The 22,367-nt window shown below is 37.4% G+C and overlaps 2 protein-coding genes across 5 annotated transcripts in view; one reads left to right on the top strand and one right to left on the bottom strand.

Annotated features, from left to right (window-relative positions):
* The window catches only part of ASH1L (ASH1 like histone lysine methyltransferase), a 3,741,676-nt gene extending 3,720,851 nt beyond the window's left edge, over nucleotides 1-20,825 (bottom strand). Inside the window, exon 1 of one of the 2 annotated variants that reach the window (XM_044080164.1) lies at nucleotides 20,253-20,825. The gene's annotated coding sequence lies outside the window, so the exon portion shown is untranslated. The remainder of the gene's footprint in view (nucleotides 1-20,252) is intronic. The other variant, XM_044080163.1, reaches the window with a different exon arrangement.
* DAP3 (death associated protein 3) overlaps nucleotides 18,832-22,367 on the top strand; it is a 1,113,059-nt gene continuing 1,109,523 nt past the window's right edge. The window contains exon 1 of one of the 3 annotated variants that reach the window (XM_044080167.1): nucleotides 18,832-19,136. The gene's annotated coding sequence lies outside the window, so the exon portion shown is untranslated. Of the gene's footprint in view, nucleotides 19,137-20,954; nucleotides 21,228-22,367 lie in introns of those variants that run through there. The other 2 variants (XM_044080166.1, XM_044080165.1) reach the window with 2 other exon arrangements.

Genomic DNA, 22,367 nt, shown 5'->3' with positions numbered 1-22,367 from the left:
TAATGCTGGATGGCCGTCAAAGCAATCTAGTATACCACCTGAAGTGCAAACCTATTTTCCTTACAGATATGAAATATTGATGGAAGATGGCATCATTTTCAAAGGTCCTAAAATTGTTGGGTCTATGTCAGATATGTGAAAACGCAATCTGTCGCTCAGTTGAGCGAATAATCATAACTTCGAAATTTGTATTGTGGGGGGCACACCCGCTCAATATACATTCCTATGCCGAGATCACACTACAGTGAGGAAAGGGCAAATATCCCACTCTTCACTGTAGTGCAATCCTAAAATACCACTTCTGATATTATGATTATTCACTCATATGAGTGTTCGACAGACTGTGTTTTCGTGTATCTAAAGTAGACCCAAATTGTTATTCCTGCTTCCTTACAACATGAATATATTCAGATTTTGCATCATGATTCATAGGTAGGTACTAGGCTATCTGCCCGAAGGCATTTATAAGCCTAGCCAGAATGTGTTGGCTTTCGTCGCCCCCTTAGATTAGTTCCCTGTGCCTCTGTCCAGCAGAGCCACTGAAGTGATCACCCAGGTTCCGCTTCCACTAAGAGGCAAGCGAGAGTATGAAGTAGCCACGGATATCTTTGAGTGGAACTAATCAACACTTCTTAGTATTGGTAGACTCTTATTCGAATTGGTTTGAGATTTTTCTACTACTTAATCCAAAATCCACTGCTGTTATCACCAAGTGGAAATGTCATTTCTCAGTCCACGGTAGCCTGCACAGTTATTTCTGACAATGGTACTCAATTTACTAGCCAGTTGCTTCAGAAATTTGCAAGAGAATGGGACTTTGTACATGTTACTAGTAGTCCTGAATATCCACAGTCAAATGGTCTAGCTAATCGTGCAGTGCAGAGTGCAAAGCAATTACTTGAAAGGTCAAAACGTGACAATAATAAATGTCTTTTTAAATTTGCTCAACCTCAGAAACATACATGAAGATATTCTTGGCTCAACTGCTCAAAGAATTATTTCCAGACAAACCAGATCTATGCTACCTATTAGTTCCAGTTTACTGAGGCCTAAAGCTAAAAACAATAAAACCATCAAGGCTCAATTATTCAAGAACCATTGTATCCAGAAGTCCACTTATGATAAGTTGGGCAGATTTCTTTGCCCACTGAGGGAAGGAGGGAAACTGAGAATACAAACGGCAAAAGGTTTCAACCGGATTGGTCAAGTTACAGGTATATATAACGAGTCAAGATCCTACCTTGTATAAATCTGAGGGTGTGGAGTACAGGAGAAATTGCAGCCATCTTCTTCCTGTATCAGAATCATCATTGCAACATTATCCTTATGAGACAGACTCTAGATCTCAGAGTGAACCAAAAGTTGTTCCCAACCCAGAGTGTGTTCCAACCTCTGATTCCATTCCTAAAGATGTTCCAAATACTTCTAAGATCGAACACTTTAGAGAGAGAGCTCCAAATTACCAAGTTCAAATCACAGTTTTATATCACATGATATGGATGAATATCCAGGCCCAGTGTGAAATACGCTGCAACTTGGACGTAACTGTAGACATATGTACCTAGTCTTGTATAAATGCATGATAAAAGGATTGTCTGTGATATCAGCATGCTAAATAGATTCAGAACGTTGCATGTTTCATTTAAAGAGGGAGGATGTAGATCAGAGTGCACATACTGTGTCTAAGAAGAATGTCAAAGACAGAGCATGCACGTGTAAATGTCAAGCACATGCCATTCCTAGTGCCATTTTGACAGTGCAGCCAGGGAGTAAGCACGTACAACTGCAGCAGTTAACTTAATTAACCTGTATACAAAGTAAGTCAGTAAACTTGATGTGTTTGTATACAATAAAGCTGCTTGAACAGAACCCATGCATATTCTTCTATTGTGTCCAAAGTAGCAGAGCGACACAAAGGAGGAATACAGGGGTGTTATGACCTCCTTTGTCCTTGGATGAGATGCCCTTACTTATGAGGTGGGCCAAATAGAAAGCTTTCCGTATAACAGAAGCAACATGGTGGTCAAAAGTCAGGCTGCTATCAACCTGGGTGCCCAAATCCCTCACTGACTGGGTGCTTAGGACATTGTTATTAATGGAATAAATTGTGGGGACGTCACTCTCCACAAAGGGGATGATGATGATACATTTTTGGCATTCAGCTTGGAGGCCATGTTTTTGGCACCAGTCGTTTGTTTGGGTTTTCTTTTGTAGTCTGAGGAATTGATTCTGCAAGGGTCTCTCAGTGCAGTGACAAAACACCTCTGCAGTAGTGTGGGGGAGGGGACGCTCAATTCCTCTTTAACTACAAAAGAAAACACTGAACAAAGACCTGCAATTTAGTTAGAAGTTATCCAGCTACAGCCAGAAAGCCTAAGTATAATGTAAATCAAGGTCTGAGCCAAACATAAATGAGGGTGATTAGACACAGAAAAGCAGTCCTTTTACAGAAGGTAAAGAAAGTAAGTGACCCTCCCAAATCCCATTGTGTGTCAATGGCATGGGAATTCAAAGACTTCCTTATGTCTGCCATGAGTCATACAAAGTATTATGGGAAAGAGAAAGGCTTGAGGGAGTACAAGATCACGTTAATATATCACACCCCACTGGTAGCCATGTTGTGGAAAAAAGGCTAAAGTTACAAATAAAAGCACTTAAGAGCGATTGTGTGGTGTTAAAATAGGTCAGGAAACAGTGAAAAAAAATTTTTTTTTAGTTAAAGGGTGGAGTTTTCCTTTAAGGATGAGTAACACAGGTACAACTTCTTCAGAGGTTAAACCTGTGTGTAAAGATGGTAATACCTTTAACAAGAAGTTAAACACTGCGTCTGGGCCCAGAGTTTCTCAGTTAAGAGATCTTAACTTTGTCTCAGTTTCTCTGGCTGTTACTTCATCACACTTCATACAAGCTACATAAGAACTCTACTTTCATTCTTCTATCCTTTCAGCATCCTTTATGCTCAACATACTTCACCAAAAAAGAAATTACTAAAGTTTGGAGGAGTCTCTATTCCTTTTGCTGCATTTCCAAAATCTCCATAAAAACCTTTTAGGGTCATTAATGAGTTGCTTGTTTTATAATTTTCCTTTATATTACTCTGCATACCTTTCTGCTTGTGCTGATATTTTTAGATTATATTAGAAATAGTGCATGATAAATACTGGTATGTTTTGATACTGTGCATTGCTTTTACCACATCCATTTTTCTATGTATTTTTGATGATCTGCTCACTTTTCTGTATTCCAACAGTGACACTTCTTGTTTTAATTGCTTTACAGTTTTCTTTATTTCAATGCTTCCATGGTGGCATTGCATATTCTCTTCCCTTCCTGTTTTTCAAATTTTTTGTAGTAACATGTAATTCATCATTAATTTAGCTGCAAAGCAATATATCCTATTTAATTTTGTTATATCACATGAATTTCTCTCAATAGTCTTGACTACGGTTTCATCTGTTTTACCAATATTCTAACATTTTGGGTCCTTTTTTTATTTTCTGTCATCCGTTTCTTTCCCCTATCTTAATAAGTCTACCCATCTCTATTAAATAAAGCAGGTCTTCCCTTAAATCATTTTTTCTGGACTTAAAGAATCTTGTTTGCTCTCAGTTTCTTGACAGTCTTTTACAAAGTTCCAGAACATATTTCTGTGATATAGCCTCTTCAGATGCATCCTGCTTCATCTTTCACTCCTCCATAATGGGGACCAATTGGCCCATCACACTGCAACATTACCTCTTTAAAAGTTGCCATTGTTTCCTGCTCCTTCTCAGGCTGTGCAGCTTCAACTGGACTTTCATTCTAGTCTCGTAAAGGAGGCTCCAAATAATCACCCTGTGGCAAATCATCTTCATCTGCATTCCACTCCCCCACTGCTCTATCAGAGGACCCACTTGATCATCATGTAGTGGCAGTGCCAGTGTTGAGGTTTCCACACTTAACCCTTCATATCAAAAATATTCCATCACTCCAATTTTTAATATCTACCTCACTAACCTTTTTTACATTCATCTTTTGCACTCTTATAGTTTTGTGTAGTGAAATTTTCCATATCCGAGTGTACTGCATATTCAAATATTTTTGGAGCTACATTTTTGTACTGATGAAGTTGGCTTTCTCCTTTGCAAAAAAAATCTGTACCATACCAGATTTCTCTCTCTTTCCCATGCTCATGTTTTTATTACTTTTAAAAACCTCCGTTTTTAAATTCTTCACATTTTCCCTCACTTCCTCCATCATTTCGTTGTCCAAATATTTCATCTATATAATGCTTTTTCACTAATCTACTGCATTAAGAAATTTTATTTTATTACAGCTTTTCTTAAACAAGTATTTTCTTTCTTGCAATTTATGTCAATCTTTCTAAATCTTTATCTGGAATTTCTGGGCTACTTATGTAACAGTAACAGTTTCTTCATTTATCTTCAATAGTTCACGTTGTCATCTCTAAGCCTCTTTCTGGAATGTCAGTTTGTGGACTACTATTTTTTTCTACAATCGGATACTAACCTCCATCTGAGCCGAGCCTAGCCTGGTCTGACCTAACCTGACCTTATGGTAGGAAATATTTCCATGTACTAAGGATTTTAAGCTGTCTTTTACTCCAGTCCAGACACCACTGCATATAACAGGATTAGGTACTTTTATCCTGGAACTTGTATGGCCAGTCTTTTTTTTTTTTTTTTTTTTTTTTTATTTTTGAACATACCTTTCTCCATGATGCACAAAATACAATCTATATACCAGTGGTGTTTTGGTGAGATTTTGTAAAAAAACGGGGTCCACCATGTGAAGATACTCACCAAGACCAGAGGATGAACTCGGTTCCAGCAAATACTACCCTCTTTTTCCCTGATTTCACCTGTGATCCCTACCTTACCATGTGGGAAAATTAAGATTTTTTTTTTGTAAAGCACTTCAGCAGCATCTAAATGCTAACCACCCCCCCCAAACAAAAATGTAATATTGGTTCAGTACCTAAAAATTGTGTGAGGTTAGCAAAAAAAAAAAAAAAGTTACCCAACTGGACCTCACAATTTTAATAATGTCTCTGGTATAACTGGAAAAGGAATCATAAATGAATCTAAACACTGGCACTGAACCTATTCTGCTGTTGTACTCTTAAAATTAGTCATGCAGGACTTCTCTTTTCATAGACAACAGCAGCCATTTCATTCATCACTTACCTCCAAATTATAACACCTGTTCATCAGCATGTTCTTGAAACTAGACAGTTCACATTGAAAGAAATACTCAAATTATCCAAGACAGTCTAGTAATTTGTCCTTTGACTATACGACGGCTGACCAAACAGATGGCAGCTAGAATAGTGAAGGTATGTATTATAGTAAGTGGGCTTTAAGTGGATTGAAAACCTTCACCTTTCCAAATTTTTACAAGCAAGTACTGTATGCTGGGCAGTGATGCACAGCAGAAAAAACTAGGAAATTCTGTGGTACCCTAGTATTACATGAAAAAAAATCACCCAACTGAGAAGTACCAGGCTGCAAAATATAAATATGAAACTGTCATCCTGATCTCAACAGAGAAATCAATGCTTAAAAAAACAGGAACACAAAAATTCCTCCTCCAATGTTTTAGAAAATGGAACAAATGGGTACAACGGTTGTACCCATCATTGGGGTGGGAGGTTGGCATAATGGTCAAGGTGTTTACCTTACAGACACAAGGTGCATGGTTTGATTCTGATGTGAGGTAATTGGATAGGCTTAAAATGGCCAACAAGGGCAATTAGCCTAATACTAACCTATGAACAATTCTTTATTTTAAAAAGGAATATTTCAAGCAACATAAATAAAATTATTTATGTGCATTACGTCCATTAAATATTAGATAAGCCTTATATCAACAGTTCCTAACTCCCTGTAGTGATGCACTGCTTCTATAAGCCAATTCATCCCAATGCAGTGTAGAAATACTGTGTAAAAAACTCAATATCAGCAGTAACAAACTATACAGAGGTTGAAAACTTTAACCCGGACAATGAGCTCAAAAGTCCCGTTTGTCTGTGACCATGTCTGGTTAAAGATTCAAAAAGTTTTTAAAGTTTGATGTCCCCAAAAAATGCCAATCGTTCAGTTATAAAACCTGTGGAAACAATTTATAAGGGTGAAATGTGTTTATAAGCAGGCTTCTAATAATAATTCTCTACACTATTTCCATAGATGATACTGTAGATCCTCTGGCTAGTTTAGCTCAACAAAAGCAATGTTGAAGGAGATTTGAGAGATTCCTCCCCTAAGGAGGTTATAACAGATGACCAGAATCAGCAATCAAATTCCTTTACGAGTAGATATTATCAAACCCCCTCACTTACGCAAGGGACATGGCTTGAAATATTTCCCCATCAGACCAGGACATCTCATCATAGTACATAATAAACAGCTGTTAAGATGGTCTCCAATGAAGATTTTAGAAACTTTAAATTTCAGTAGTTTTCATGCCAAATCTTTGCAAATAAAATTATTCCAAAAATGTTTTTGTTCTCTCAGCCAGACTCAACTCTGCATTTACTCGGATAACAAACACAACCCTAAAAGTCAACTCAGTAGTCAGGGACACATGTAGAGAGTAATCTAGCCTTCAGCCATGTGTCTACAGTAGTAGGGAAATCATTCTAGGTTGTGCAACTTATAAACAAAAGGTATGACATTTAGCTCCAAGGTGGTCATTGTTCCACTATATTCACATTAATCAGCTCTACAATTGAGCACAATGCCCTTTTTTTGGTACGTACCTAACCAGGCACATCCAACAACTGGAATATCCGCACGAGGTTCCCCACTAAAAGAATATATAGCAGAAATAAGTCCTGTGCAGACTGTCTCAAAGCCCTATCCCTGTATTCAGTTTCCATCTAGCTGTTGAGGGGAGATCTATGCCTGGCATACAAGGCACTGTCGGAACCCACCCTGACAGACCTACACAGCCACAAAAAAAAGGTGCCAGAATTATCTGTTTTAAAGACAAACCTTGTCTGTGATACAACTAGGATCTGCTGGAGAGACAAGCATGTATCCCAGAGACTACTGCTTCTCTGGAACACGCTCCCTATCCATGTGAATCACAGTTGATCCATAACCCAATTCAAGTATAACTTAGACAATTGGATGGAGAGAACAGGAAAATTCATCCCTGATGTGGCATCCATGTCTCGAATGGGCAAAGGCAGCCTGTTAAAGGTTCATCTCCCAAGCCTCTGCTTACACTTACCAAGAGTACCAGAACTTTGTCAGAGATATGGGATGCATGGTTAGGCTTAAAAAGGCCCTAGTGGTCATTAACCTAGTATACAACTATGAGACTGTTTACAGGAAAGTTAAATCTTCATTTACTGTTAAGCAATACTATGGGTGACAGCTTTCATAAAGATTTTAAAGAAGTCCAGCTGGTTCAATCCTACCTAGCACCCCATTATTAAATGTCCGAGTCTGTTTGTAATGGGGACAATAAGTAATTTTGTTATGTTAAAATGCAAATCAAAGACTTTTCAACCAGTACTAACACTATGTCCCTTGTCAATGTATCAAAGGAAAAAAACTCATGAAACTTAATACAGGTGGTGATTCTGTGAGTATGAATTTACCTGATTAAATCTAAACATTCTGCTAGAATAAAATAACAGTTTTTTATGGGTTTCCATTAAGGATATCAACATTGCAAATACAGGGTTTCCATTAAGGATATCAACATTGCAAATACACAGGTCAAGTTTGTTCTTTACAATTTATCTGAACAAATCATTTCATTTTTTGATGTGCAACATCATGGATTTCCTGCAATCTTCATCATTCCCAAGATCCATTTAAATGTAATGATCTGCCCTTAGAATAGTGTCGAGCCATGCGTCAATAACCAAACCACTGGCAATTTTTGTGGACCACAAACTTAAAATTTTTGAATCTTTTATTGCTCACAGCTGAAACACAGTCTTTACACAGTCATCCCAAACAGCACTGGGATGGACTGGTTTATAGAAGCAGTGCGCCACAAAATAAGTTTATTACTTTGATATAAAAGATTATATTGTTTTTCATTGCCACAACACCCAGAAATAAATATTCTGAAGGAGAATATTTCAGACAACATACAGGAGTGGAGATGGGTGCAGCTGCTGTACCCATTTACGCCAACGAACTTCCAACACATTGGGAACAGGAATTTGCTTGGATTGGTCTTTTAAATGAGATTCCTCTATGTTTCAGCTGCGAGGATGACAATTTTATGTTCCTGTCAGATATTTTTTCATTTGGATGACTTGTTTCAAGTACATAGCAGATAAAACATACTTTGTTTTTCCTAATGTAGATCACCACACAGTATACACCAAAATATCTGAGAAGATGAAGGTTCTCAAATTTCAATCAACTTCATGTCATAAGCCCACTTTCCCCTTTACATAATCACTACTCTAACTGCCATCAGTTTTATCAGAAACGGAGTTTAGTCAAAGGAAAAATAATTATATTTTCTTGACTTACCTCCAACCATTTGTTTCAACACAAACTACTTTAAAAGAACATAATCAACAAGTATTATAATTTAGATATTATTGAAAACATGTCTGATACTGTCTGTGAAGGAAGAAATCATACATACAAGCTGATCCTGTATGACCCAATTTCACAGTGTAACAGCAACAGAGGATCAATGTTAGTGCTGCCAATTCATTTATTCCATCTTTCTTCTTCTACTAATACAAGGGGCCTTATCAACATTATGAGGTCCAAATTTAAAGTTTTTTTAGTAACCTCAAGCAAATTGTAAGAGCTGAAACAAAAAGTGCTGCCATTAAGAATTTCTTAGAAAGGAACATGTGTGTGCGTACATATTATATACACACACATGTATAAAACAAAATGGTGTTCATACTGCCATAATTGTAGTGATACAATGTAAACAAAGACCTAGGTCTCCCTTAGGTTTTAGAAGAATAATGTAAAGCAGCAAGATTAACTGTATTATCTATTATTACTTCTGCAGATGTACAACAGATTGAGTATGTTTAGGTAAGGGGGCAAAGCCTCCCAATATGGGGGTGGAAGGAGGCTTGCTCGCTGCAAAATGCTTTTAAAGCCACATTAACTTTATTTGAAAATGTATATAAAATGCTATTTAATTACGTCATTAAAACAGGCTTTCATTTTTTTTCAGTGATCTGTAAATCAACGAAAAAACAATATGTCTTTTAGATGAATACAGTTAACAGATGCATGCACGTGTGTATATTAGTATTTCTCACTCGCTGGTAAACCAAAGTGCACTACTATCACAACAAAGGAATTATTGAACAAAAGCACTACACAAAAAGCAAACAATTTTTGCAGGAGGCAAATCCCAGTGTGCTTAAAGGATTCTCTCTACCCAATACAGAGACAGACATGTCTTTTATTAAAGAACAACACTTACTGTTCAGCAATACTGACATTTACAAAACATTGTTTTTTAACACAGCATTATTTATACAACATACCCCAGGGAAAACCCACCATGTTAAGCCACACCCCCCCCCCCAACAAAACTCTCAGCTCTCAGTTTCAAGGTGGGCTGTGGACCATGGAGTAGCTATCTGCACTGCAGAGGGTCAAGCCTGACCAATGTTTTACAGAGAAATTGAAAGGCTTAAAAGTGATCACTCATGAGGTTTAGTATTCCCATCCTACTGCTTGTGTAATTATATGGGGAGGGGCAAAGTTTAGAGATAAAAAAGTTTACATTGATCATAAAGTACTACCTTTCTGGAAGGGAAAGCACCCACATCACCACCACACATTGTAGAACACTACTAGAAAACCCAGTCTCCGCTGTGTTTAGCTAATGACTTAAAAAGCACACACAGTGTTTCTCTTCCTCAAAATCCTGTCAGCAAACTTCTCCTAGGCCTACCTCTTTGAGATCAATATAAAGCATGAAGAGTTTACTGAAATCTGGGGATGCCAAGACAGGATCTAAAACTAATCCTTTCTACTGTTTAAAAGGCATTGTTTGCCTCTAGTGTCCACTTTACCTAAAATGAAATATACTCCTTTGTCAAATATGTAAAAGGCCATGATACAGATGAAAATCTGGTTACAATGTTTCCCGAGTACCCACTGTCCTAATCCCAAGACAGCAGTCATTTGCTTCTTAATGCTTGGAAAAAGCAAATTTCTCACTACTTCTAAATGTTCTTCTTTTGGACCTCACAGTTCCTTCATGACATATCCTAAACATTTTCTGTCACACCTAGATTGCTCTTGGAAGTAATAAATGTCAACCTACCTCATCTCAAAATACTCTAACATAGCTTGTACCTTAGGTAGATGGCAGCCCCATTCTTCAGAGTATATTATGACATTGCCTAGATAAGCCACAGCATATTTGACATGGTGTTTTAGGATTCTGACCATTAATCTTGGCAAGATCACAGGGACATCATGTAGCCCAAAATGAAGGACACTACACTGACAGAAGCTATCTGGGCTTGAAAATGGCCATCTTTCACTTAGCTTAATATTGTTACAGTGACTTGCTAGTACCTCTGTCAGATCGAATGTGGCCAAAAATTCTTGCCTTATCCAACCGATCAGTTTGTTTACCCAAGTTATTCAATTTTGAATGCTTTTTAACTTCAAGAAAATCAGTACAAAACCTGATTATTCCATCAGGCAGTTAAGGAACAACACTATGGAGCAATTTATTCCATCAGGCACTTAATGGGTACCAGTATGGAGTAGTTTTAACTCACTTTTCAAATCTCTATCACCACTGTATAAAGTTTTGAGCTGACCCCCCCCCCCCCAAATCTGGAATGTTGGCAACACACTTAGTCATGTTTGTTTTGAAAATACTTCCTTAACATTAACTCCCCTTATCTTTCGTTTCTCCCTGGCTTAGATGAGGTGTCATCTACATGCACTGTAGGCACAGAGGTCAGGTTTTGCCACTAGTTTCATCAATTTCTGCCAATTAAACTTTTTTCCTTCCAGTTTAATGGTGCATTTGTTATGATCTTCTCTTACCAGTCCAACTCTGCAGTTCATAAAAGTTAAATAAGCAAATAAAGTAAAAGAAATAAAACAGATTTAACCCCACCATTTAACTAAAAACATGTTTTTTTTGTTTTGTTTTTTTTTATTTTTTTTTTGTTTTTGTTAAGGTGGGCAAAACTAAAACAGCCAATCTCTGAATTCCCTGCTCCTTTCATGAGGATATAGTCTACACAGTAACATTGAAAAGGAAAGAACCCTGCTGAGGTTTGTGGTACTTTTCTAATAGGAAAATATCATGTATGATACTGATGGGTCCAGTTTTTCAACATCTTCCGTGAAAACCCTCTCTCACTGTGGATTTTAATGTTCACTTACAATTCTTCACTAACTCAGTACTCTCGGGAAACAATGAAATTAATGCCCCATCTATAGGCTTAGCATTAGCTTTTGTAGAGGACTAGTCTCAGGGTACTGCACTGAACAGTCCAAACTAGAACAGCTATAACCCATTGCTAGGTTTAACCAAAGGACCAATAATAACCACAAAAAAGACTTTCAAATGGAACCCCTAAAACAGACTTCAAAATCAAATGATTTTAAGCGTAGGTGAGGAGCTGTCTTATGGTATTTGGGGCAAACAACACAGTTTAACTTTCCCATTATTCCTGACCAGCAAATCTAGACAGAATCCATGCTTTAGTCTCATCACTCCTAGATAATTTCCTAGAACATGACAATGTACTTGCATCATCACTGGACTTCTGAGAGACTGGGCACGAATGGTTGATGTATTGCTACTCCTGTTTTTCTCTGCACAATAAACCCTCTTGTAACTCAAAATACGCACTGAACTGTATTTCATTCTTCAAGTGTGATCCTCCCACTATGCCTTTTAAACTTTACCTGGCTCACCTGGAGGTCATCCATCTTCAGAATTTCTTCATGGTCAGTCTGTGGTGAAGAACAAGGCAGTACTTACCTACCAAAACAGGCATTACAGTATCTGTCTTATTCAACCAATGAAAGCAACACAATATTCTTTAGTGTCATCTGCTATCCTTTCCTTTTCAATTTTATTTGTCCCTTTCCATTATAAACCCAATGCATAAAAAGTTACTTCCCTGTATTTTGGCTCAACAGGATGATCACTGAGGCTCCCTTCAAGGTTATCTTGTTTCACAGTGCACACTCCATCTCCTTTTTTTCATTCTTTCTTTAAGTAGTTATCCCTTTGCAAAAGAAACTGAATTGAATTCACTGTTTTTTCTTTTTCTTACAGGTACTAGTTATCTATAACGTTCCTTACTTAATGTTTCCATTTTAAAATGATGGACCTAGATCTAGAACTACACCACAATAACAAGGGGAAATATAACAATAAGAGACTTAACAGTTACATCCTGCTTAGAATTCTCCATTTCTAGGAATTGTTCTAGCTTGACACAAAGCCTAAAATTCTAACTAGGTTTTGCATGTTCTATACTTTCTAACTTCAAACGACAATACTTTTAATAATTTAACACTTCTGTGCTGCAATATTTTGATATAGAACTCCATCCCTTACACAAACTCTGCTCTTCTGAATTGTTCTGCCACAGCTGCAGCCTAACATATATTTTTAAGTAGTTTGGGTGTTGCATCTTTCTGTATCCTTAGTCAAAGTTTGTACCCCTGGAACTTTCTAACATTATGCCTTGATCCGTGTTTGATTCATAGACTCAACCTCTGACAAACTTTTTTTTTACTTGGGCAGAGGTGAAAGTGTACACTTATAAGACCATTTTATTAATAGTGGGAGGGGAACCAGCAAGACATTGCATTCTTCCCACTGCCCCCACCAAATCTTTAAAATTGGGAAGTCTTTCCTCATTATTATAGCATGTATTTTACTGTGGACAAAAGCAACAGGATGAACCACCTTTCCAAGCAGTCTGAATTTCTGTTTGAGTAATGGGATCTCACTTTCAGCTTCAATGAATACAGACTACTTACACGGCTTTCTTAAGAACTTTCCTTTTACATGCATATTGCTTCTTAATAAACACAACTATGTTGCCAGTATTTACTATTCTTTCCATCTCTATACCATCTATTTAAGGATATGCTGTTGTACAGTTTAGGAAATACAAAAAACTTCAGAAGACTACTAACAACTATTCTGGCAGACACATTCCATTCAGTTAAACATCATTAGAAAAATGTTTCAACTGGCTATAAATGTTCACAGGTGAAACAATGTTGGTTGTTGGTTCCAGCACAAAATCTACCTATGTAAACCTTTTTGCATATTTAAAACAGAATATGTCTACAACTCATACTTTGTGTTAACAAAATATGACAGAGGCTTTACCACAGATTTGGAATGTTCAGATTAAAAACATGGTCAAATCCCTCAACCAATGCAACAAAATCTTCAACATTTTTATGATTTGCTTGGAACACCCACTTTCTGAAAGAAACAGGAAAGCCCATTAAAATATACACGTGGGAATATTTCTATAATTTTGCTTTTAGTGTGTGGACTCTCAGGATCAAGCCACATTTTAAAGTACATGCTTTACATCCCATAAATGAGACCTTAGTTTTTGTCAGACGATATCCAGCTAAGAATATTCGGAGCTTGTTTCTCGGGGTAACACTAACTGAAGCTGAAAGTATGTTTTAACCTGATCATATTATTGATATTCAGTCATTTCCATGGAGACCTTTAACCGTTCACCAGCTATATGGGCTGAAAGGATTCTAGCCCAGTCACTACAATCATGTCTCTACTGATGGACACACCTCAAAAAGTCTTCTTTTCTGGTTAATTGTTTAAGAAGTGGAACAGTCTTCAACATGGCCAAGGACTTGGACACTGCCACCATTCCCTCAGCTACAGCAGCAAAAGTATAGCAGCAATCAACTCTAATGTTGTCATCTTGAAACAACACAGATGTACTCCAATATACAAAGCTTAGTTTCTAACCCACTATACTGCTGTCTTCAGCTTGGGAAGAATTTTTTTTTTACTCGAAATTTCAGGTAATGAATGGAAAACGAAGGATCTCACTTTAAAGCAAAATCTGTGCCAAGGCTGCCCGCTGCACAATCAATGTGGTATTTAAATAAGGCAGCAAGAAAAAGTACTCTGCACATAAAAGAAAAGTAGCATCACTGGTGCAAACTCTTCTTAAGGGCATAAAATTAACACACATTCTACAGTCTCTCATATCAGTTTAAGTTTAAAACCAAAATAAATTCAGTAAGTTCCCTCCGGGATGCATCTCCAGCAGAATATCTCCAGATTGTTCTAGGAAGTGCACTGTAGAAAAAACAAACTGAACTAGTTTAAAAAAAAAAACGAAGTATAAGAAACCAAGTTACCTATATGATCTCCAAGGACATAAGCATCCTTTTTATACATTAAAGTAAAAAAACACTTCTTAACACCATGTAAAAGGAACTTTTCTAACATAGAAACACATCTGCCATTTATTAATGACAATCACAATGCCTTCTGTAAAGCAAAATTTACCTTTCTTGCAATACATCACTTTTAACACATACCACAATAGTACTTGACAATCGATTCTGAGACACCTTAAAAGGGTGTCCAACCGCATAATAGTACAATACATATGCACACAGTTAAAGAAAGTAAAATTTCAGACTTCTGAGGATTCACATAGCTGAATGTAAATAGTTAGTTGTACCTGGTTTTGCAACTCTATTTTTTTAATTAAACCACTGAACTGATTTGTATGTGGAAGTCTGATTTTTAAGACAAGTTGAAAGGAGTGCTGCACAAGTCCTCTTTTTATTCCATCGATATCTTAAAAACATATTACATACCAAGTACATACAAATTATATGTTACATAAAAAATTAAAATACACATTTACTTACTACTACCCCCAATTATCAGGCCTCTACTTACCAAACTGAGGTCACATTGCCTAACAAAAAGCTGATGGAAGAATGCGCGAGTCACTGTATTACTGGACCTCTACAGTATCACAGCTATCAAACCTCACAGCTTGATAGCTAGCTACACGGATGCCTCCAGAATAGCATATTAGAGAATCACACCTTTTTATCAAGAACAGCTGTTTTATTTAGCTATTATAACTTTCGCACTGCAACAATTACAAACATAACAAAACAGTGAGGAAGGATCTGGACAATGCATCCACAGATCCAGGAGAAACAAATGAGCTCCAGCTTACACCATCAATCACAGTACCAACCAGTTGGCAGGTTTAGAAGTTTAAAATAATTTAACAGTGCACAACTTTTTCTAAATACATATTACTTGAATAAGAAAAGGACTTTAGAGGACAGCATGCCAGGATTCAAAATACACTACTGTTTAGAAATGGACATGCAACCAAAACAGCAGACAAGTACAGTGCACTATGTAACCCACAATGTCACTGCATCCTCAGAACCTTTGACATGCAAAACACAAAGACAACTGTCACTGAGCTGTAAATCAAATAACAGATCACTCTGTGCCAATGTTAAGAAGCTGTAGTTCCCAAGCAAGAACCTTGTCAAAGTTAGATATTCATTCTCATCCTTTGAAAAAAGATAATGCCACATAGCTGCATCAGTCCTTTCTGAGTTTATAGCAAAGAGAGGAAATCTGAATTCTAGCTTCCTGAATGTGACAATGTTCCTGTCACATTTTCTCAATTTTCCAAAACTGTTATTTACCTAAATACAATCTATGCCAGAAGGGCTGAATAATTAGTTTCCCATAGTACATATGTTTACATACATACATTTTATGAACAGAGACATGACTGAAATCAAACTGTGTGTTCTCGACATGACTACCAAGAAAGTCACCTTGAAGTGTGTGCACCATAAATTATACACACACTTGTGTACATGCACACACCGGTCTATGTAAATTGCTCTAATAAACATTTGCGTGACCTAACTGACCTAAATAAGTTGACCTAAAATGCAAGTGATTAACAACACGTGTGAAAATACTTGGTCTAATCACATTTAAATCAAACGAAGTAATGACAGACAATCAGGAAATATGCTGTATGGAACAGTATCCACCAAAAGAACACTTTAAGCAGTGCAACCTACAGACATCTCCTCAGCACATAACACAGATCAGTATTTTTTCACTGAAAATCACTGCTGGTACAATGTCTCCATGTGCACTGGCAGTGACTCCCTGCTTTTGAGACACTTCTCTTTAGAATTGGGGCAGCCATGGAGTTGGTATATATACTTTTGAGAGTGCGAGGGGCTTGCTCCCATGCGAAAAACACCCGAGTGTGTGAAATTATGACAAATTTAACTTCAACAATTCTCCTTGATAGTTGTCTATATTCTTTTTTCACAGTGTGTATACAGCAAACATTGTCACACAAATGTGCTTATTGTCGTTTCAGTAAACTTATGTGAATTGTGACAGACAAATGTATACATTACTGAAAATTACCCACAAGTATATATAATATACTCACAGACACAGAGAAGGGATATAAAAAATGCGCACAAGGACACAGACACAAACTGCCCTGGTAAGAACAGTGCTGGCAAGCATGCACGCGCACACACATCTATGGAAATTAATCTGCTTGGGTAGTCAAGAGACAAGACTTCATATTGCCCTCTATGGTCTCCCAACTCATTATCTGGGATCCCCAGGCATTCACAGATGAGCTGAGAGACATAACCCCCTCTAATATATTCTATGTGTCCTTGAGCCTCCTCCCAGTGGGCCAGTTTTGTTAAACCTATTATGGAAGATGCTTAAAGGGCATCTTCACAGGGCAGGTGCCCAAACAACCTCAAATGACTCTTCTAACCACACAGAAGTATTTGCTGTACATGAAAATCCTTCCAAACAGCTGAGCTTTACAATCACTGAGAGTGACCTCAGTTACCCAGTGAACGGACATAACTTCTGACATTTCACTTCAGGATGTCATCCTCCGCCGAGGGGCAGCTCAACGTTCCGGAGAAACAAGGATAGGACACTACCTGGCAAATGAGGATCTTGTTCCATGAGTAAGTGCTCACATCATCACAGCATTAAGGCACAGTGCCAAGAGCACTGCTTCCACTACCCTAATCGGTTAAGTCGACTTCTCAGTCAATTCATACCTTCCTTTGTGATCAAAACCAAAAAATATATCAACCCCATTGACCACCCCCTGCAGGTAAATGGGGGACTAGCTAAGTCAATCACCTATCTTCCAAAAGAAAATAGGTTATCATTTGGAGGTGCTCATTTTCCTGTTTTTATCCTAACCACTCGACACACACCCTTCCTATGTATGGATAGGCATTTCTATGCTAGTATATGCACCTATACACAAATGGATACACACGTGCATACAATCGCATGCACATATATAAATAGCATACACGTCAGTTTGTATGCTTTTAGGTTTTATACACATGCATTCACAAACCATACACACGTAATATATACTACAGGCATACATTTAAAGCGTATTTACACTTACTTACATACACACGCACACACAAAACAGAACCACTAGAGTACTGCATATATAACAAGTCATCATTTTTCCTGCTTATCTACACATTTCTCTAAGAAAGGAGAAACTGAGAGATCTTGTTTTGCAATTTTGAAGATAACATATCAAAGAATATTTGCAACACAGGCCTTCCTTTAATCTCAACATCCACATTTTACATTTACAACCTTAGGCTTATTATCATAAAACCAGAACATCAGGAATAAAAAAGGGCCACCTTATGTTACCCTTTCACTACGAAATGCAAGGATTTTACAAAAAACATTAGAAATCATATACATGCTCATTAGTAAATAAGCTACTGTATCAACTGAAGACAAAAAAAAATATCAAATAATTAGTGTACAAATGGAGGATAATAGTTTTCTTCATAGACATATACCCAATACAAAAGTTCATAAAGTGAAGCAAGTGCCTACATTAGCTCAGTAACTCTGCAGTTGCACATCTTGTTGCTGGGTGTTGCACATTAATGGCATAGAACCTATATACTAAAAGGCATAATAATGTGGCAAAAGTGTTGCAATGGGGATTGTGCAAACGTTACAATACTGAAGTACCTGAAAAGCACTGGAAACATGAGCCACAAAGCATTACAGAATATGACGAAGTTTATATCACATGGGATCACCACTACCAACAGTTCAAAAATAGATGCAAGAAAAGCAAATATAGCGGTCTATGAAATGAGACCAAAGTAGCACTGATCACTGAAATTGTTACACCCAGTGATTACAGTGTCTTACATATAAGAGACAAAGTTATAAAATACCTGGATTTGCAGGCAGAAATGAGTGCAATGTGGAAGGATGCCCAGACAATTCCAATAGTAATAGGAGTAAATGGGTCTCAAAAAAGAATTTAAAACGTCATATTTAGATATGCTACCGGCACAAGTAACTCTGCATGAACTGCAGGAGTCAATTCTGGGCATATCGCAAGTACTACGAAAGGCACTTTTGGCTAACATCAAAGACTGAAATTTAACTAATTTCACAAACTTTAATCATACTTTGACTTAGGAATGGGGTAGATTCCCGACATGGTATCAGAAACCCAAAATACTTGGGAGAAATTAAACTGGCTACTAATCACAATGGTTTATTAAGGAAAAGCCGTCTCTAGTTTACAATAAACTGTCTTTCGGCTTTTCCCGGTTAGGGGTCACCACAGCGGAACTCCGGTCCGCTGATTGGCAGTAGATTTTTGCGTGCTGGCTTGCCGGGCCTAACGCACAACTTTCAACGAAGGAACGCCCATTCACGCATGTCGACACACAAAAGACGCTCTAACTGAGAATAGAACGTGCAACGTCTAACTGTGAGGCGACAACGCTACCGCAGCACCACTATTCTTTATTACCAGATTATGCCGAGATCTCAGTTTTGGGGTTTTCTGAAACAAGACTAATATGGTCAACTACCCACACAGTCCATAAGAACAGGAATAAAAACATTCAAATGCTGCAGTCTGCTGTAAGAAAAAAAAAAACAACCACCTGTAGATCAAACTCAAGTACTGGATTATACAGATGTCATGAGAAAGAATGAAAGTGAATGACGGCACCTTGTGCAAGCACTAGACAAGCTGACTGAGTACTAAACTCCATCACCCATATTACATCAAGGTAAATCATAACGATTTAAATATGTACAGTGTGTTCATCAGTTATGTCAAAGCTGAACAAACAATATACACTTTACAACTTTATTTTACAGTTGAAATCTTATTGGTGTTAACTATTGGCATTTAAAAGAGAACGCTACTCAGCCTACAGGCCCCTTTAAGATAAAGAGGACTACATAACTTAAGAACACATTCATAAGTGGTGATGCACGACCATTATCTAAACGTAAACAAAAACATCAGAGACATGTAAAACTTTAATATATACCCAAAGTATCCAGTGCACATGATGTATCATTCTGCAAAATACTGCCAGAACTTAAGTAAATACCTGTCAAAAGTTAACTGTTCGTGGTTTTATTTTCAAGTTCGTAAGATTTATTTTTGAACATTAATGGAGACAGTGCCTGTGGTATCTTGTTGCACAGAGAAGGTGCTGCAAGCAGGAAAAAAAAGTACACCACAGAAGCAACAGAACAAGGCCAAAACAACAGAGGCAGCGGGCAATTGATAAGATAACATTTAAAAACTACTACACCTCACGAAATTCCTCACATCCTTAACATATGATTTTCATTTTTTCTCACATTTTATGTGCAAACAATAATGAAACGTGATACATGCTTTCAGATGTTTTTGTCTCTCGTATTTTACAACTTGTCAATAATAAAAGATGTCACTGAACATAAACAGAGAGAACATGCCGCTGATAAGACTATAGAAATAAATGTAAATTAACTCACTGCTAACTATATTTTACAACACCTCTCTCCACGCTCATTGGTCATTTCATTTGCCAAGGCCCGTGTTATGGCTACATCAAGTACCACATTTGCAGCTCACCACTACAACAACAATCACACATCAGCAACAAACAAACAAGTAAACAAAAAACAACGCCATGCCGTTTACAATTACGGCACACATTTTGTTAACTATGTACTGCACATAAACATCGTCCACGTAGATCACCTCACCACCAAAACATATATGGCATACAACCAAAAATACACGTTCAACTGTATTAACCTTAACAAAACTCACAAATCCTAAAGGAGCACATCAATACAAAATAGGGCTACACACAGTCAAGGCTAATAGTAACATACAACCCTACCTCCGATAAAAGGTGCTGTAAATAATCCAAAAACGCTTCATCCTTTCCCATCGACTAAACACACAGGTCTCGAAAAACCTGCCATCTATATCCATGAATCTTCACTTCATAACAGGTTCTTCCTAGAGGCATCCTCACTGAACATAAAGCGTCTCTCACCCAAATCCTTAGAAACGGCAGCCAAAACCACAGCAAAAAGCAGACACTATTTTGCCACACTTCTACATAGTGTCCTTTAACAACACAAGAAATTTGCAATTCAGAGAAATATACAAATAAGAAATACGTTACTCATATTGCCCCATCTTGGACATAACACTTCTCTGTACCCTCCCCATACCCGATGACCGCAGTAAAACCCCACGAGAAAAGGCAACGCAAGGTACAACCTCTTACGCAAAGATCCCTAATACAAGATGGCGTTTACAGCGCGAAGCAGCCGCGACTGTGTCGCGGACTCAGTGTAGCCCAGTATTAGTGCAAGTGATTTTTGGCAAGAGATTACATATTATGGGCACTACACATCATTGTCAACTGCATGTTTTATTCAGTTAGTATCACAGGCATATATGTATCCAAATAAATAACACTTTCTTCCTTTACTGATTACTTTTACTATTTACTTTAATTAAAGGAGAGCTCACGTTCCCGACATGCAATGCAGATATTTTCTGCCTCGCAACCATTTACGGTTTCAGGTGACATAGCATCTGAACTGTTGGGTACCATTTTCACTCATGAGATGCGGTATAACGCTCTGCCAAATTAGTGAGATCAGGGAATTGCACCGGAAGATGTTTTGAGTCGTCAATTTTAAAATCCTAGAGAAAAGGTAACGGCTTCGACCTTTGACCTAGCCAAAGAAAGATGGCTGCGCCCTTTAGGTCAGGGTGATCCGCTCAAGAAATGAGTACAAAAAACAAGAAGGAAAAGCAGAGAGGGATATTTTATTCTAATATTTGTGTTTAAGACCAGGTAATTTTGCTATTGACAGAGCCATTTGTGGTGTGAAAGGAGTTTATGGTGCCTTTTATATTTTATCATTCTGTTGAGGTTTTTATTTTTGTGTTAACTTTTAATAATATTGTTTTTTGTATAGTGAGGTTTAGATTTTAATCTGTTGTGTACCATGGATATTAAGTAGATTTGATATTTCTGTTTCAGTGCATGTGTGTTGTATGAAAGGGTGTTGTGCTCCCCATTATGTTGTGGATGTCTCATGCCTTATGAGTCCAGGACCTTTAACTCTTTTTCTTTTTGTTGTTTGTTAAATGTTGAGTCTTAATAAACAGACGCTCCGAACACACAACGGTTGGGTTAAAAGACTATATTAATGTTTTCAGTCATTCCAAGCCGTTATGCATTTCAGGTTGCAGTTTATGTATGTTTGGAGAGGGACTCAACGCATGCACAGGTCGCATTGCTGATGTGTAGTTCTTTATCCCCAAATTCTGTTTTTATAGATTCCAATGTGTATATATGCATTTTAGTGCATGTACGTATTGCGTTATTGCTAGAGGCTATGAAGTTGCACCATCTGTCTTTAATACGTGATTCTTTTTCTTAACTATTTATTTATGGACATTGTGGTTACTGGTTTTGTTTATGTACGTGGGGTCTACGTTATCTTAGTTATATTAGTAACTTCACATTCCTATTTTCTTCTATAACTTATGCGTTGTTCGCCATTTAGGCGACATGTACATGTGATTATCTAATACATGAAGTTTGTGTGAAGTGCATTACTGGCTGGTTATTTATTCCTGTGGACACTATATTTGCTTGGGCAATGTTTACAAGGATAACCGCTAATGGTTTGGGCCTTTTTGGTAATATGATTTTTCTTATACACGTGAATTAAGCCTTTGGGGTTATTCTGTCAAAACTATACTAGCAGCTTCATATTTATATCTCTTGTATAACCTATGGGTTGTTCACCTTTTTAGGTGACCTAGTTATATATATTAAGTGGATACACTTTAGATACTCTTACACCTGCCCACAACTTATCTAATTTCACCACATCACTTCTGCACTTAGCCCTGCCCCCACATATATCTTTGACATGCATCCCCTACTTGTAACATACACCTCTCACCACTTACCCCTACTAAT

The sequence above is a fragment of the Protopterus annectens genome, chromosome 8.part0 (genome assembly GCF_019279795.1).
Source record: "Protopterus annectens isolate FY-2018-M chromosome 8.part0, PAN1.0, whole genome shotgun sequence".
Taxonomy (NCBI): Eukaryota; Metazoa; Chordata; order Ceratodontiformes; family Protopteridae; genus Protopterus; species Protopterus annectens.
The sequence above is the reverse complement of the archived record's forward strand: the minus strand, read 5'-3'. Positions and strand labels throughout refer to the sequence as shown.